We start from the raw sequence: 19,165 nt of genomic DNA on the forward strand, positions 1-19,165 counted from the left end.
TTTTAGGGCTGCAAAAATGTTGAAAACTTTGAAGGACCAAAAAAGGGGTTTACAGGCATCCTAGACACCCTAAAGTCTAGAAAATGTTGGTGGCCCAAAAATGGTGTCAGAGAGCCCTGAATGCTCCAAAAACATTTGCAGAGTGAAACGGGCATTAACCCGCATCCTAGACCACTGAAATTCCCAAAAATATTTTTGGCACAAAAAATGCATACTACACTCCTGAAAGTTCTGAAAATGTTAGCAGCCCAAAAATGCCTTAAAATGCATTTTAGGCCTGAAAACATGTTGAAAACTATGAAGGACCAAAAAAGGGGTTTACAGGCATCCTAGACCCCCTAAAGTCCAGAAAATGTTGGTGGGCCAAAATCAGTGTCAGAGAGCTCTGAATGTCCCAAAACATTTGCAGCCTGAAAGGGGCATTAACCCGCGTCCTAGACCACTGAAACTCCCAAAAATATTTTTGGCACAAAAAATGCAACCTATACCCCTGAAGCTCAGAATATGTTAGCAGCCCAAAAAAGGCCTTAAAATACATTTTATGCCTGCAAAAATGTTGAAAACTTTGAAGGACCAAAAAAGGGGTTTACAGGCATCCTAGACCCCCCAAAGTCCAGAAAATGTTGGTGGGCCAAAATCGATGTCAGAGAGCTCTGAATGTCCCAAAAACATTTGCAGCCTGAAAGTGGCACTAACCCACATCCCAGACCACTGAAATTCCTAAAAATATTTTTGGCACAAAAAATGCATACTACACCCCTGAAAGTTCTGAAAATGTTAGCAGCCCAAAAATGCCTTAAAATGTATTTTAGGCCTGCAAAAATGTTGAAAACTTTGGAGGCCGAAAAAAGGGGTTTACAGGCATCCTAGACCCCCTAAAATCCAGAAAATGGTTGTGGTCCAAAAATGGTGTCAGAGAGCCCTGAATGTCCCAAAAACATTTGCAGCCTGAAAGGGGCATTAACCCGCATCCTAGACCACTGAAATTCCCAAAAATATTTTTGGCACAAAAAATGCATACTACACCCCTGAAAGTTCTGAAAATGTTAGCAGCCCAAAAATGCCTTAAAATGCATTTTAGGCCTGCAAAAATGTTGAAAACTTTGGAGGCCGAAAAAAGGGGTTTAGAGGCATCCTAGACCCCCTAAAGTCCAGAAAATGTTGGTGGGCCAAAATCTGTGTCAGAGAGCTCTGAATGCCCCAAAAACATTTGCAGAGTGAAACGGGCATTAACCCACATCCTAGACCACTGAAATTCCCAAAAATATTTTTGGCACAAAAAATGCATACTGCACCCCTGAAAGTTCTGAAAATGTTAGCATCCCAAAAAAGGCCTTAAAATGCATTTTAGGCCTGCAAAATGTTGAAAACTTTGAAGGACCAAAAAAGGGGTTTACATGCATCCTAGACCCCTAAAGTCCAAAAAATGTTGGTGGCCCAAAAATGGTGTCAGAGAGTCCTGAATGTCCCAAAAACATTTGCAGCCTGAAAGGGGCATTAACCCGCATCCTAGACCACTGAAATTCCCAAAAATATGTTTGGCACGAAAAATGCATCCTACACCCATGAAGCTCAGAATATGTTAGCAGCCCAAAAAAGGCCTTAAAATGTATTTTAGGCCTGCAAAAATGTTGAAAACTTTGAAGGACCAAAAAAGGGGTTTACAGGCATCCTAGACCCCCTAAAGTCCAGAAAATGTTGGTGGGCCAAAATCTGTGTCAGAGAGCTCTGAATGTCCCAAAAACATTTGCAGCCTCAAAGGGGCATTAACCCGCATGCTAGACCACTGAAATTCCCAAAAATATTTTTGGCACGAAAAATGCATCCTACACCCATGAAGATCAGAATATGTTAGCAGCCCAAAAAAGGCCTTAAAATACATTTTATGCCTGCAAAAATGTTGAAAACTTTGAAGGACCAAAAAAGGGGTTTACAGGCATCCTAGACGCCCCAAAGTCCAGAAAAGTTTGGTGGGCCAAAATCGGTGTCAGAGAGCTCTGAATGTCCCAAAAACATTTGCAGCCTGAAAGTGCCACTAACCCACATCCCAGACCACTGAAATTCCTAAAAATATTTCTGGCACAAAAAATGCATACTACACCCCTGAAAGTTCTGAAAATGTTAGCAGCCCAAAAATGCCTTAAAATGTATTTTATTCCTGCAAAAATGTTGAAAACTTTGGAGGCCGAAAAAAGGGGTTTACAGGCATCCTAGACCCCCTAAAGTCCAGAAAATGGTTGTGGCCCAAAAATGGTGTCAGAGAGCCCTGAATGTCCCAAAAACATTTGCAGCCTGAAAGGGGCATTAACCCGCATCCTAGACCACTGAAATTCCCAAAAATATTTTTGGCACAAAAAATGCATACTACACCCCTGAAAGTTCTGAAAATGTTAGCAGCCCAAATATGCGTTAAAATGCATTTTAGGCCTGCAAAAATGTTTAAAACTTTGAAGGACCAAAAAAGGGGTTTACAGGCATCCTAGACCCCCTAAAGTCGAGAAAATGTTGGTGGGCCAAAATCTGTGTCAGAGAGCTCTGAATGCCCCAAAAACATTTGCAGAGTGAAACGGGCATTAACCCACATCCTAGACCACTGAAATTCCCAAAAATATTTTTGGCACAAAAAATGCATACTGCACCCCTGAAAGTTCTGAAAATGTTAGCAGCCCAAAAAAGGCCTTAAAATGCATTTTAGGCCTGCAAAATGTTGAAAACTTGGAAGGACCAAAAAAGGGGTTTACAGGCATCCTAGACCCCCTAAAGTCCAGAAAATGTTGGTGGGCCAAAATCTGTGTCAGAGAGCTCTGAATGTCCCAAAAACATTTGCAGCCTCAAAGGGGCATTAACCCGCATGCTAGACCACTGAAATTCCCAAAAATATTTTTGGCACGAAAAATGCATCCTACACCCATGAAGCTCAGAATATGTTAGCAGCCCAAAAAAGGCCTTAAAATGCATTTTATGCCTGCAAAAATGTTGAAAACTTTGGAGGCCCAAAAAAGGGGTTTACAGGCATCCTAGACCCCCTAAAGTCCAGAAAATGTTGGTGGCCCAAAAATGGTGTCAGAGAGCCTTGAATGTCCCAAAAACATTTGCAGCCTGAAAGGGGCATTAACCCGCATCCTAGACCACTGAAATGCCCAAAAATATTTTCGGCACAAAAAATGCATACTACACCCCTGAAAGTTCTGAAAATGTTAGCAGCCCAAATATGCCTTAAAATGCATTTTAGGCCTGCAAAAATGTTTAAAACTTTGAAGGACCAAAAAAGGGGTTTACAGGCATCCTAGACCCCCTAAAGTCCAGAAAATGTTGGTGGCCCATAAATGGTGTCAGAGAGCTCTGAATGTCCCAAAAACATTGTCAGCCTGAAAGGGGCATTAACTCGCATCCTAGACCACTGAAATTCCCAAAAATATTTTTGCCACGAAAAATGCATCCTACACCCATGAAGCTCAGAATATGTTAGCAGCCCAAAAAAGGCCTTAAAATGCATTTTATGCCTGCAAAAATGTTGAAAACTTTGGAGGCCCAAAAAAGGGGTTTACAGGACTCCTAGACCCCCTAAAGTCCAGAAAATGTTTGTGGCCCAAAAACAGTGTCAGAGAGCTCTGAATGTCCCAAAAACATTTGCAGCCTGAAAGTGGCACTAACCCACATCCCAGACCACTGAAATTCCTAAAAATATTTTTGGCACAAAAAATGCATCCTACAACCCTGAAAGATCAGAAAATGTTGGCATCTCAAAAAAAGGCCTTAAAATGCATTTTAGGCCTGCAAAAATGTTGAAAACTTTGAAGGACCAAAAAAGGGGTTTACAGGCATCCTAGACCCCCTAAAGTCCAGAAAATGTTGGTGGCCCAAAAATGGTGTCAGAGAGCCCTGAATGTCCCAAAAACATTTGCAGAGTGAAACGGGCATTAAGCCGCATCCTAGACCACTGAAATTCCCAAAAATATTTTTGGCACAAAAAATGCATACTACACCCCTGAAAGTTCTGAAAATGTTAGCAGCCCAAAAATGCCTTAAAATGCATTTTAGGCCTGCAAAAATGTAGAAAACCTTGAAGGACCAAAAAAGGGGTTTACAGGCATCCTAGACCCCCTAAAGTCCAGAAAATGGTTGTGGCCCTAAAATGGTGTCAGAGAGCCCTGAATGTACCAAAAACATTTGCAGCCTGAAAGGGGCATTAACCCGCATCCTAGACCACTGTAATTCCCAAAAATATTTTTGGCACGAAAAATGCATCCTACACCCATGAAGCTCAGAATATGTTAGCAGCCCAAAAAAGGCCTTAAAATGCATTTTAGGCCTGCAAAAATGTTGAAAACTTTGACGGACCAAAAAAGGGGTTTACAGGCATCCTAGACCCCCTAAAGTCCAGAAAATGTTGGTGGCCCAAAAATGGTGTCAGAGAGCCCTGAATGTCCCAAAAACATTTGCAGAGCGAAACGCGCATTAACACGCATCCTAGACCACTGAAATTCCCAAAACTAAAAATATTTTTGGCACAAAAAATGCATACTACACCCCTGAAAGTTCTGAAAATGTTAGCAGCCCAAAAATGCCTTAAAATGCATTTTAGGGCTGCAAAAATGTTGAAAACTTTGAAGGACCAAAAAAGGGGTTTACAGGCATCCTAGACACCCTAAAGTCTAGAAAATGTTGGTGGCCCAAAAATGGTGTCAGAGAGCCCTGAATGCTCCAAAAACATTTGCAGAGTGAAACGGGCATTAACCCGCATCCTAGACCACTGAAATTCCCAAAAATATTTTTGGCACAAAAAATGCATACTACACTCCTGAAAGTTCTGAAAATGTTAGCAGCCCAAAAATGCCTTAAAATGCATTTTAGGCCTGAAAACATGTTGAAAACTATGAAGGACCAAAAAAGGGGTTTACAGGCATCCTAGACCCCCTAAAGTCCAGAAAATGTTGGTGGGCCAAAATCAGTGTCAGAGAGCTCTGAATGTCCCAAAACATTTGCAGCCTGAAAGGGGCATTAACCCGCGTCCTAGACCACTGAAACTCCCAAAAATATTTTTGGCACAAAAAATGCAACCTATACCCCTGAAGCTCAGAATATGTTAGCAGCCCAAAAAAGGCCTTAAAATACATTTTATGCCTGCAAAAATGTTGAAAACTTTGAAGGACCAAAAAAGGGGTTTACAGGCATCCTAGACCCCCCAAAGTCCAGAAAATGTTGGTGGGCCAAAATCGGTGTCAGAGAGCTCTGAATGTCCCAAAAACATTTGCAGCCTGAAAGTGGCACTAACCCACATCCCAGACCACTGAAATTCCTAAAAATATTTTTGGCACAAAAAATGCATACTACACCCCTGAAAGTTCTGAAAATGTTAGCAGCCCAAAAATGCCTTAAAATGTATTTTAGGCCTGCAAAAATGTTGAAAACTTTGGAGGCCGAAAAAAGGGGTTTACAGGCATCCTAGACCCCCTAAAATCCAGAAAATGGTTGTGGTCCAAAAATGGTGTCAGAGAGCCCTGAATGTCCCAAAAACATTTGCAGCCTGAAAGGGGCATTAACCCGCATCCTAGACCACTGAAATTCCCAAAAATATTTTTGGCACAAAAAATGCATACTACACCCCTGAAAGTTCTGAAAATGTTAGCAGCCCAAAAATGCCTTAAAATGCATTTTAGGCCTGCAAAAATGTTGAAAACTTTGGAGGCCGAAAAAAGGGGTTTAGAGGCATCCTAGACCCCCTAAAGTCCAGAAAATGTTGGTGGGCCAAAATCTGTGTCAGAGAGCTCTGAATGCCCCAAAAACATTTGCAGAGTGAAACGGGCATTAACCCACATCCTAGACCACTGAAATTCCCAAAAATATTTTTGGCACAAAAAATGCATACTGCACCCCTGAAAGTTCTGAAAATGTTAGCAGCCCAAAAAAGGCCTTAAAATGCATTTTAGGCCTGCAAAATGTTGAAAACTTTGAAGGACCAAAAAAGGGGTTTACATGCATCCTAGACCCCTAAAGTCCAAAAAATGTTGGTGGCCCAAAAATGGTGTCAGAGAGTCCTGAATGTCCCAAAAACATTTGCAGCCTGAAAGGGGCATTAACCCGCATCCTAGACCACTGAAATTCCCAAAAATATGTTTGGCACGAAAAATGCATCCTACACCCATGAAGCTCAGAATATGTTAGCAGCCCAAAAAAGGCCTTAAAATGTATTTTAGGCCTGCAAAAATGTTGAAAACTTTGAAGGACCAAAAAAGGGGTTTACAGGCATCCTAGACCCCCTAAAGTCCAGAAAATGTTGGTGGGCCAAAATCTGTGTCAGAGAGCTCTGAATGTCCCAAAAACATTTGCAGCCTCAAAGGGGCATTAACCCGCATGCTAGACCACTGAAATTCCCAAAAATATTTTTGGCACGAAAAATGCATCCTACACCCATGAAGATCAGAATATGTTAGCAGCCCAAAAAAGGCCTTAAAATACATTTTATGCCTGCAAAAATGTTGAAAACTTTGAAGGACCAAAAAAGGGGTTTACAGGCATCCTAGACGCCCCAAAGTCCAGAAAAGTTTGGTGGGCCAAAATAGGTGTCAGAGAGCTCTGAATGTCCCAAAAACATTTGCAGCCTGAAAGTGCCACTAACCCACATCCCAGACCACTGAAATTCCTAAAAATATTTCTGGCACAAAAAATGCATACTACACCCCTGAAAGTTCTGAAAATGTTAGCAGCCCAAAAATGCCTTAAAATGTATTTTAGGCCTGCAAAAATGTTGAAAACTTTGGAGGCCGAAAAAAGGGGTTTACAGGCATCCTAGACCCCCTAAAGTCCAGAAAATGGTTGTGGCCCAAAAATGGTGTCAGAGAGCCCTGAATGTCCCAAAAACATTTGCAGCCTGAAAGGGGCATTAACCCGCATCCTAGACCACTGAAATTCCCAAAAATATTTTTGGCACAAAAAATGCATACTACACCCCTGAAAGTTCTGAAAATGTTAGCAGCCCAAATATGCCTTAAAATGCATTTTAGGCCTGCAAAAATGTTTAAAACTTTGAAGGACCAAAAAAGGGGTTTACAGGCATCCTAGACCCCCTAAAGTCCAGAAAATGTTGGTGGGCCAAAATCTGTGTCAGAGAGCTCTGAATGCCCCAAAAACATTTGCAGAGTGAAACGGGCATTAACACGCATCCTAGACCACTGAAATTCCCAAAACCAAAAATATTTTTGGCACAAAAAATGCATACTACACCCCTGAAAGTTCTGAAAATGTTAGCAGCCCAAAAATGCCTTAAAATGCATTTTAGGCCTGCAAAAATGTTGAAAACTTTGGAGGCCGAAAAAAGGGGTTTAGAATCATCCTAGACCCCCTAAAGTCCAGAAAATGTTGGTGGGCCAAAATCTGTGTCAGAGAGCTCTGAATGTCCCAAAAACATTTGCAGCCTCAAAGGGGCATTAACCCGCATCCTAGACCACTGAAATTCCCAAAAATATTTTTGGCACGAAAAATGCATCCTACACCCATGAAGCTCAGAATATGTTAGCAGCCCAGAAAAGGCCTTAAAATGCATTTTAGGCCTGCAAAAATGTTGAAAACTTTGACGGACCAAAAAAGGGGTTTACAGGCATCCTAGACCCCCTAAAGTCCAGAAAATGTTGGTGGCCCAAAAATGTTGTCAGAGAGCCCTGAATGTCCCAAAAACATTTGCAGAGTGAAACGGACATTAACACGCATCCTAGACCACTGAAATTCCCAAAACCAAAAATATTTTTGGCACAAAAAATGCATACTACACCCCTGAAAGTTCTGAAAATGTTAGAAGCCCAAAAATGCCTTAAAATGCGTTTTAGGCCCGCAAAAATGTTGAAAACTTTGAAGGACCAAAAAAGGGGTTTACAGGCATCCTAGACACCCTAAAGTCCAGAAAATGTTGGTGGCCCAAAAATGGTGTCAGAGAGCCCTGAATGCTCCAAAAACATTTTCAGAGTGAAACGGGCATTAACCCGCATCCTAGACCACTGAAATTCCCAAAAATATTTTTGGCACGAAAAATGCATCCTACACCCATGAAGCTCAGAATATGTTAGCAGCCCAGAAAAGGCCTTAAAATGCATTTTAGGCCTGCAAAAATGTTGAAAACTTTGACGGACCAAAAAAGGGGTTTACAGGCATCCTAGACCCCCTAAAGTCCAGAAAATGTTGGTGGCCCAAAAATGGTGTCAGAGAGCCCTGAATGTCCCAAAAACATTTGCAGAGTGAAACGGGCATTAACACGCATCCTAGACCACTGAAATTCCCAAAACCAAAAATATTTTTGGCACAAAAAATGCATACTACACCCCTGAAAGTTCTGAAAATGTTAGCAGCCCAAAAATGCCTTAAAATGCGTTTTAGGCCTGCAAAAATGTTGAAAACTTTGAAGGACCCAAAAAGGGGTTTACAGGCATCCTAGACACCCTAAAGTCCAGAAAATGTTGGTGGCCCAAAAATGGTGTCAGAGAGCCCTGAATGTCCCAAAAACATTTGCAGAGTGAAACGGGCATTAACCCGCATCCTAGACCACTGAAATTCCCAAAAATATTTTTGGCACAAAAAATGCATATTACACCCCTGAAAGTTCTGAAAATGTTAGCAGCCCAAAAATGCCTTAAAATGCATTTTAGGCCTGCAAACATGTTGAAAACTTTGAAGGACCAAAAAAGGGGTTTACAGGCATCCTAGACCCCCTAAAGTCCAGAAAATGTTGGTGGGCCAAAATCTGTGTCAGAGAGCTCTGAATGTCCCAAAACATGTGCAGCCTGAAAGGGGCATTAACCCGCATCCTAGACCACTGAAACTCCAAAAAATATTTTTGGCACAAAAAATGCAACCTATACCCCTGAAGCTCAGAATATGTTAGCAGCCCAAAAAAGGCCTTAAAATACATTTTATGCCTGCAAAAATGTTGAAAACTTTGAAGGACCAAAAAAGGGGTTTACAGGCATCCTAGACCCCCCGAAGTCCAGAAAATGTTGGTGGGCCAAAATCGGTGTCAGAGAGCTCTGAATGTCCCAAAAACATTTGCAGCCTGAAAGTGGCACTAACCCACATCCCAGACCACTGAAATTACTAAAAATATTTTTGGCACAAAAAATGCATACTACACCCCTGAAAGTTCTGAAAATGTTAGCAGCCCAAAAATGCCTTAAAATGCATTTTAGGCCTGCAAAAATGTTGAAAACTTTGAAGGACCAAAAAAGGGGTTTACAGGCATCCTAGACCCCCTAAAGTCCAGAAAATGTTGGTGGCCCAAAAATGGTGTCAGAGAGCCCTGAATGTCCCAAAAACATTTGCAGCCTCAAAGGGGCATTAACCCGCATCCTAGACCACTGAAATTCACAAAAATATTTTTGGCACAAAAAATGCATACTACACCCCTGAAAGTTCTGAAAATGTTAGCAGCCCAAAAATGCCTTAAAATGCTTTTTAGTCCTGCAAAAATGTTGAAAACTTTGAAGGACCAAAAAAGGGGTTTACAGGCATCCTAGACCCCCTAAAGTCCAGAAAATGTTGGTGGGCCAAAATCTGTGTCAGAGAGCTCTGAATGTCCCAAAAACATTTGCAGCCTCAAAGGGGCATTAACCCGCATCCTAGACCACTGAAATTCCCAAAAATATTTTTGGCACGAAAAATACATCCTACACCCATGAAGCTCAGAATATGTTAGCAGCCCAAAAAAGGCCTTAAAATGCATTTTAGGCCTGCAAAAATGTTGAAAACTTTGAAGGACCAAAAAAGGGGTTTACAGGCATCCTAGACCCCCTAAAGTCCAGAAAATGTTGGTGGCCCAAAAATGGTGTCAGAGAGCCTTGAATGTCCCAAAAACATTTGCAGCCTGAAAGGGGCATTAACCCGCATCCTAGACCACTGAAATGCACAAAAATATTTTTGGCACAAAAAATGCATACTACACCCCTGAAAGTTCTGAAAATGTTAGCAGCCCAAAAATGCCTTAAAATGCATTTTAGGCCTGCAAAAATGTTTAAAACTTTGAAGGACCAAAAAAGGGGTTTACAGGCATCCTAGACCCCCTAAAGTCCAGAAAATGTTGGTGGGCCAAAAATGGTGTCAGAGAGCCCTGAATGCTCCAAAAACATTTGCAGAGTGAAACGGGCATTAACCCGCATCCTAGACCACTGAAATTCCCAAAAATATTTTTGGCACAAAAAATGCAACCTATACCCCTGAAGCTCAGAATATGTTAGCAGCCCAATTAAGGCCTTAAAATGCATTTTAGGCCTGCAAAAATGTTGAAAACTTTGAAGGACCAAAAAAGGGGTTTACAGGCATCCTAGACCCCCTAAAGTCCAGAAAATGTTGGTGGCCCAAAAACAGTGTCAGAGAGCTCTGAATGTCCCAAACAGATTTGCAGCCTGAAAGGGGCATTAAGTCGCATCCTAGACCACTGAAATTCCCCAAAATATTTTTGGCACAAAAAATGCATCCTACAACCCTGAAAGATCAGAAAATGTTGGCATCTCAAAAAAAGGACTTAAAATGCATCTTAAGCCTACAAAAATGTTGAAAACTTTGAAGGTCCAAAAAAGGGGTTTACAGGCATCCTAGACCCCCTAAAGTCCAGAAAATGGTTGTGGCCCAAAAATGGTGTCAGAGAGCCCTGAATGTCCCAAAAACATTTGCAGCCTGAAAGGGGCATTAATCCGCATCCTAGACCACTGAAATTCCCAAAAATATTTTTGCCACAAAAAATGCATAATACACCCCTGAAAGTTCTGAAAATGTTAGCAGCCCAAAAATGCCTTAAAATGCATTTTAGGCCTGCAAAAATGTTGAAAACTTTGAAGGACCAAAAAAGGGGTTTACAGGCATCCTAGACCCCCTAAAGTCCAGAAAATGTTGGTGGCCCAAAAATGGTGTCAGAGAGCCCTGAATGTCCCAAAAACATTTGCAGAGTGAAACGGGCATTAACCTGCATCCTAGACCTCTGACATTCCCAAAAATATTTTTGGCACAAAAAATGAATACTACACCCCTGAAAGTTCTGAAAATGTTTAGCAGCCCAAAAATGCCTTAAAATGCATTTTAGGCCTGCAAAAATGTTGAAAACTTTGGAGGCCGAAAAAAGGGGTTTAGAGGCATCCTAGACCCCATAAAGTCCAGAAAATGTTGGTGGGCCAAAATCTGTGTCAGAGAGCTCTGAATGTCCAAAAAACATGTGCAGCCTCAAAGGGGCATTAACCCGCATCCTAGACCACTGAAATTCCCAAAAATATTTTTGGCACGAAAAATGCATCCTACACCCATGAAGCTCAGAATATGTTAGCATCCCAAAAAAGGCCTTAAAATGCATTTTAGGCCTGCAAAAATGTTGAAAACTTTGAAGGACCAAAAAAGGGGTTTACAGGCATCCTAGACCCCCTAAAGTCCAGAAAATGTTGGTGGGCCAAAATCTGTGTCAGAGAGCTCTGAATGTTCCCAAAACATTTGCAGCCTCAAAGGGGCATTAACCCGCATGCTAGACCACTGAAATTCCCAAAAATATTTTTGGCACGAAAAATGCATCCTACACCCATGAAGCTCAGAATATGTTAGCAGCCCAAAAAAGGCCTTAAAATGCATTTTAGGCCTGCAAAAATGTTGAAAACTTTGAAGAACCAAAAAAGGGGTTTACAGGCATCCTAGACCCCCTAAAGTCCAGAAAATGTTGGTGGCCCAAAAATGGTGTCAGAGAGCCTTGAATGTCCCAAAAACATTTGCAGCCTGAAAGGGGCATTAACCCGCATCCTAGACCACTGAAATGCCCAAAAATATTTTTGGCACAAAAAATGCATACTACACCCCTGAAAGTTCTGAAAATGTTAGCAGCCCAAATATGCCTTAAAATGCATTTTAGGCCTGCAAAAATGTTTAAAACTTTGAAGGACCAAAAAAGGGATTTACAGGCATCCTAGACCCCCTAAAGTCCAGAAAATGTTGGTGGCCCATAAATGGTGTCAGAGAGCTCTGAATGTCCCAAAAACATTGTCAGCCTGAAAGGGACATTAACTCGCATCCTAGACCACTGAAATTCCCAAGAATATTTTTGCCACGAAAAATGCATCCTACACCCATGAAGCTCAGAATATGTTAGCAGCCCAAAAAAGGCCTTAAAATGCATTTTATGCCTGCAAAAATGTTGAAAACTTTGGAGGCCCAAAAAAGGGGTTTACAGGCATCCTAGACCCCCTAAAGTCCAGAAAATGTTTGTGGCCCAAAAACAGTGTCAGAGAGCTCTGAATGTCCCAAAAACATTTGCAGCCTGAAAGTGGCACTAACCCACATCCCAGACCACTGAAATTCCTAAAAATATTTTTGGCACAAAAAATGCATCCTACAACCCTGAAAGATCAGAAAATGTTGGCATCTCAAAAAAAAGCCTTAAAATGCATTTTAGGCCTGCAAAAATGTTGAAAACTTTGAAGGACCAAAAAAGGGGTTTACAGGCATCCTAGACCCCTTAAAGTCCAGAAAATGTTGGTGGCCCAAAAATGGTGTCAGAGAGCCCTGAATGTCCCAAAAACATTTGCAGAGTGAAATGGGCATTAAGCCGCATCCTAGACCACTGAAATTCCCAAAAATATTTTTGGCACAAAAAATGCATACTACACCCCTGAAAGTTCTGAAAATGTTAGCAGCCCAAAAATGCCTTAAAATGCATTTTAGGCCTGCAAAAATGTTGAAAACTTTGGAGGCCGAAAAAAGGGGTTTAGAATCATCCTAGACCCCCTAAAGTCCAGAAAATGTTGGTGGGCCAAAATCTGTGTCAGAGAGCTCTGAATGTCCCAAAAACATTTTCAGCCTCAAAGGGGCATTAACCCGCATCCTAGACCACTGAAATTCCCAAAAATATTTTTGGCACGAAAAATGCATCCTACACCCATGAAGCTCAGAATATGTTAGCAGCCCAGAAAAGGCCTTAAAATGCATTTTAGGCCTGCAAAAATGTTGAAAACTTTGACGGACCAAAAAAGGGGTTTACAGGCATCCTAGACCCCCTAAAGTCCAGAAAATGTTGGTGGCCCAAAAATGTTGTCAGAGAGCCCTGAATGTCCCAAAAACATTTGCAGAGTGAAACGGACATTAACACGCATCCTAGACCACTGAAATTCCCAAAACCAAAAATATTTTTGGCACAAAAAATGCATACTACACCCTTAAAGTTCTGAAAATGTTAGCAGCCCAAAAATGCCTTAAAATGCGTTTTAGGCCTGCAAAAATGTTGAAAACTTTGAAGGACCAAAAAAGGGGTTTACAGGCAACCTAGACCCCCTAAAGTCCAGAAAATGTTGGTGGCCCAAAAATGGTGTCAGAGAGCCCTGAATGCTCCAAAAACATTTGCAGAGTGAAACGGGCATTAACCCGCATCCTAGACCACTGAAATTCCCAAAAATATTTTTGGCACGAAAAATGCATCCTACACCCATGAAGCTCAGAATATGTTAGCAGCCCAAAAAAGGCCTTAAAATGCATTTTAGGCCTGCAAAAATGTTGAAAACGTTGACGGACCAAAAAAGGGGTTTACAGGCATCCTAGACCCCCTAAAGTCCAGAAAATGTTGGTGGCCCAAAAATGGTGTCAGAGAGCCCTGAATGTCCCAAAAACATTTGCAGAGTGAAACGGGCATTAACACGCATCCTAGACCACTGAAATTCCCAAAACCAAAAATATTTTTGGCACAAAAAATGCATACTACACCCCTGAAAGTTCTGAAAATGTTAGCAGCCCAAAAATGCCTTAAAATGCGTTTTAGGCCTGCAAAAATGTTGAAAACTTTGAAGGACCAAAAAAGGGGTTTACAGGCATCCTAGACACCCTAAAGTCCAGAAAATGTTGGTGGCCCTAAAATGGTGTCAGAGAGCCCTGAATGCTCCAAAAACATTTGCAGAGTGAAACGGGCATTAACCCGCATCCTAGACCACTGAAATTCCCAAAAATATTTTTGGCACAAAAAATGCATACTACACCCCTGAAAGTTCTGAAAATGTTAGCAGCCCAAAAATGCCTTACAATGCATTTTAGGCCTGCAAACATGTTGAAAACTTTGAAGGACCAAAAAAGGGGTTTACAGGCATCCTAGACCCCCTAAAGTCCAGAAAATGTTGGTGGGCCAAAATCTGTGTCAGAGAGCTCTGAATGTCCCAAAACATGTGCAGCCTGAAAGGGGCATTAACCCGCATCCTAGACCACTGAAACTCCAAAAAATATTTTTGGCACAAAAAATGCAACCTATACCCCTGAAGCTCAGAATATGTTAGCAGCCCAAAAAAGGCCTTAAAATACATTTTATGCCTGCAAAAATGTTGAAAACTTTGAAGGACCAAAAAAGGGGTTTACAGGCATCATAGACCCCCCAAAGTCCAGAAAATGTTGGTGGGCCAAAATCGGTGTCAGAGAGCCCTGAATGTCCCAAAAACATTTGCAGCCTCAAAGGGGCATTAACCCGCATCCTAGACCACTGAAATTCACAAAAATATTTTTGGCACAAAAAATGCATACTACACCCCTGAAAGTTCTGAAAATGTTAGCAGCCCAAAAATGCCTTAAAATGCTTTTTAGTCCTGCAAAAATGTTGAAAACTTTGAAGGACCAAAAAAGGGGTTTACAGGCATCCTAGACCCCCTAAAGTCCAGAAAATGTTGGTGGGCCAAAATCTGTGTCAGAGGGCTCTGAATGTCCCAAAAACATTTGCAGCTTCAAAGGGGCATTAACCCGCATCCTAGACCACTGAAATTCCCAAAAATATTTTTGGCACGAAAAATACATCCTACACCCATGAAGCTCAGAATATGTTAGCAGCCCAAAAAAGGCCTTAAAATGCATTTTAGGCCTGCAAAAATGTTGAAAACTTTGAAGGACCAAAAAAGGGGTTTACAGGCATCCTAGACCCCCTAAAGTCCAGAAAATGTTGGTGGCCCAAAAATGGTGTCAGAGAGCCTTGAATGTCCCAAAAGCATTTGCAGCCTGAAAGGGGCATTAACCCGCATCCTAGACCACTGAAATGCCCAAAAATATTTTTGGCACAAAAAATGCATACTACACCCCTGAAAGTTCTGAAAATGTTAGCAGCCCAAAAATGCCTTAAAATGCATTTTAGGCCTGCAAAAATGTTTAAAACTTTGAAGGACCAAAAAAGGGGTTTACAGGGATCCTAGACCCCCTAAAGTCCAGAAAATGTTGGTGGGCCAAAAATGGTGTCAGAGAGCCCTGAATGCTCCAAAAACATTTGCAGAGTGAAACGGGCATTAACCCGCATCCTAGACCACTGAAATTCCCAAAAATATTTTTGGCACAAAAAAATGCAACCTATACCCCTGAAGCTCAGAATATGTTAGCAGCCCAATTAAGGCCTTAAAATGCATTTTAGGCCTGCAAAAATGTTGAAAACTTTGAAGGACCAAAAAAGGGGTTTACAGGCATCCTAGACCCCCTAAAGTCCAGAAAATGTTGGTGGCCCAAAAACAGTGTCAGAGAGCTCTGGATGTCCCAAACAGATTTGCAGCCTGAAAGGGGCATTAAGTCGCATCCTAGACCACTGAAATTCCCCAAAATATTTTTGGCACAAAAAATGCATCCTACAACCCTGAAAGATGAGAAAATGTTGGCAGTTCAAAAAAAGGACTTAAAATGCTTCTTAGGCCTGCAGAAATGTTGAAAACTTTGAAGGTCCAAAAAAGGGGTTTACGGGCATCCCAGACCCCCTAAAGTTAAGAAAATGTCGGTGGGCCAAAATCTGTGTCAGAGAGCTCTGAATGCCCCAAAAACATTTGCAGAGTGAAACGGGCATTAACCCACATCCTAGACCACTGAAATTCCCAAAAATATTTTTGGCACAAAAAATGCATACTACACCCCTGAAAGTTCTGAAAATATTAGCAGCCCAAAAATGCCTTAAAGTGCATCTTAGGCCTGCAAAAATATAGAAAACTTTGGAGGTGGAAAAAAGGTGTTTAGAGGCATCCTAGACCCCCTAAAGTCCAGAAAATGTTAGTGGGCCAAAATCGGTGTCAGAGAGCTCTGAATGTCCCAAAAACATTTGCAGCCTGAAAGGGGCATTAAGCCGCATCCTAGACTACTGAAATTTCCCAAAATATTTTTGGCATGAAAAATTCAACCTATACCCCTGAAGCTCAGAATATGTTAGCAGCCCAAAAAAGGCCTTAAAATGCATGTTAGGCCTGCACAAATGTTGAAAACTTTGGAGGCCCAAAAAAGGGGTTACAGGCATCCTAGACACCCTAAAGTCCAGAAAATGATTGTCGCTCAAAAATGGTTTCAGAGAGCCCTGAATTCCCAAAAACATTTGCAGCCTTAAAGGGGCATTAACCAGCATCCTAGACCACTGAAATTCCCAAAAATATTTTTTGCACGAAAAATGCATCCTACACCCCTAAGGCTCAGAATATGTTAGCAGCCCAAAAAGGCCTTAAAATGCATTTTAAGCCTGCAAAAATGTTGAAAACTTTGGAGGCCCAAAAAAGGGGTTTACAGGCATCCTAGACCCCCTAAAGTCCAGAAAATGTTGGTGGCCCAAAAACAGTGTCAGAGAGCTCTGAATGTCCCAAACAGATTTGCAGCCTGAAAGGGGCATTAAGTCGCATCCTAGACCACTGAAATTCCCCAAAATATTTTTGGCACAAAAAATTCATCCTACAACCCTGAACGATCAGAAAATGTTGGCAGCTCAAAAAAAGGACTTAAAATGCATCTTAGGCCTGCACAAATGTTGAAAACTTTGGAGGTCGAAAAAAGGGGTTTACAGGCATCCAAGACCCCCTAAAGTCCAGAAAATGTTGGTGGGCCAAAATCGCTGTCAGAGAGCTCTGAATGTCCCAAAAACGTTTGCAGCCTGAAAGTGGCACTAACCCACATCCCAGACCACTGAAATTCCCAAAAATATTTTTGGCACAAAAAATGCATCCTACAACCCTGAAAGATCAGAAAATGTTGGCATCTCAAAAAAAGGACTTAAAATGCATCTTAAGCCTACAAAAATGTTGAAAACTTTGAAGGTCCAAAAAAGGGGTTTACAGGTATCCTAGACCCCCTAAAGTCCAGAAAATGGTTGTGGCCCAAAAATGGTGTCAGAGAGCCCTGAATGTCCCAAAACATTTGCAGCCTGAAAGGGGCATTAATCCGCATCCTAGACCACTGAAATTCCCAAAAATATTTTTGGCACAAAAAATGCATAATACACCCCTGAAAGTTCTGAAAATGTTAGCAGCCCAAAAATGCCTTAAAATGCATTTTAGGCCTGCAAAAATGTTGAAAACTTTGGAGGTGGAAAAAAGGAGTTTAGAGGCATCCTAGACCCCCTAAAGTCCAGAAAATGTTGGTGGGCCAAAATATATGTCAGAGAGCTCTGAATGTCCCAAAAACATTTGCAGCCTCAAAGGGGCATTAACCCGGATCCTAGACCACTGAAATTCCAAAAAATATTTTGGCACGAAAAATGCATCCTACACCCCTAAGGCTCAGAATATGTTAGCAGCCCAAAAAAGGCTTTAAAATGCATTTTAAGCCTGCAAAAATGTTGAAAACTTTGGAGGCCCAAAAAAGGGGTTTACAGGCATCCTAGACCCCCTAAAGTCCAGAAAATGTTGGTGGCCCAAAAATGGTGTCAGAGAGCCCTGAATGTCCCAAAAACATTTGCAGCCTCAAAGGGGCATTAACCCGCATCCTAGACCACTGAAATTCACAAAAATATTTTTGGCACAAAAAATGCATACTGCACCCCTGAAAGTTCTGAAAATGTTAGCAGCCCAAAAAAGGCCTTAAAATGCATTTTAGGCCTGCAAAATGTTGAAAACTTTGAAGGACCAAAAAGGGGGTTTACAGGCATCCTAGACCCCTAAAGTCCAAAAAATGTTGGTGGCCCAAAAATGGTGTCAGAGAGTCCTGAATGTCCCAAAAACATTTGCAGCCTGAAAGGGGCATTAACCCGCATCCTAGACCACTGAAATTCCCAAAAATATTTTTGGCACGAAAAATGCATCCTACACCCATGAAGCTCAGAATATGTTAGCAGCCCAAAAAAGGCCTTAAAATGCATTTTAGGCCTGCAAAAATGTTGAAAACTTTGAAGGACCAAAAAAGGGGTTTACAGGCATCCTAGACCCCCTAAAGTCCAGAAAATGTTGGTGGGCCAAAATCTGTGTCAGAGAGCTCTGAATGTCCCAAAAACATTTGCAGCCTCAAAGGGGCATTAACCCGCATCCTAGACCACTGAAATGCCCAAAAATATTTTCGGCACAAAAAATGCATACTACACCCCTGAAAGTTCTGAAAATGTTAGCAGCCCAAATATGCCTTAAAATGCATTTTAGGCCTGCAAAAATGTTTAAAACTTTGAAGGACCAAAAAAGGGGTTTACAGGCATCCTAGACCCCCTAAAGTCCAGAAAATGTTGGCGCCCAAAAATGGTGTCAGAGAGCCCTGAATGTCCCAAAAACATTTGCAGAGTGAAATGGGCATTAAGCCGCATCCTAGACCACTGAAATTCCCAAAAATATTTTTGGCACAAAAAATGCATACTACACCCCTGAAAGTTCTGAAAATGTTAGCAGCCCAAAAATGCCTTAAAATGCATTTTAGGCCTGCAAAAATGTAGAAAACTTTGAAGGACCAAAAAAGGGGTTTACAGGCATCCTAGACCCCCTAAAGTCCAGAAAATGGTTGTGGCCCTAAAATGGTGTCAGAGAGCCCTGAATGTCCCAAAAACATTTGCAGCCTGAAAGGGGCATTAACCCGCATCCTAGACCACTGAAATTCCCAAAATATTTTTGGCACAAAAAATGCATACTACACCCCTGAAAGTTCTGAAAATGTTAGCAGCCCAAAAATGCCTTAAAATGCATTTTAGGCCTGCAAAAATGTTGAAAACTTTGGAGGCCGAAAAAAGGGGTTTAGAATCATCCTAGACCCCCTAAAGTCCAGAAAATGTTGGTGGGCCAAAATCTGTGTCAGAGAGCTCTGAATGTCCCAAAAACATTTTCAGCCTCAAAGGGGCATTAACCCGCATCCTAGACCACTGAAATTCCCAAAAATATTTTTGGCACGAAAAATGCATTCTACACCCATGAAGCTCAGAATTTGTTAGCAGCCCAAAAAAGGCCTTAAAATGCATTTTAGGCCTGCAAAAATGTTGAAAACTTTG

This window comes from Ambystoma mexicanum, chromosome 7p (assembly GCF_040938575.1).
Source record: "Ambystoma mexicanum isolate Mex_15411 chromosome 7p, UKY_AmexF1_1, whole genome shotgun sequence".
Classification (NCBI taxonomy): domain Eukaryota; kingdom Metazoa; phylum Chordata; class Amphibia; order Caudata; family Ambystomatidae; genus Ambystoma; species Ambystoma mexicanum.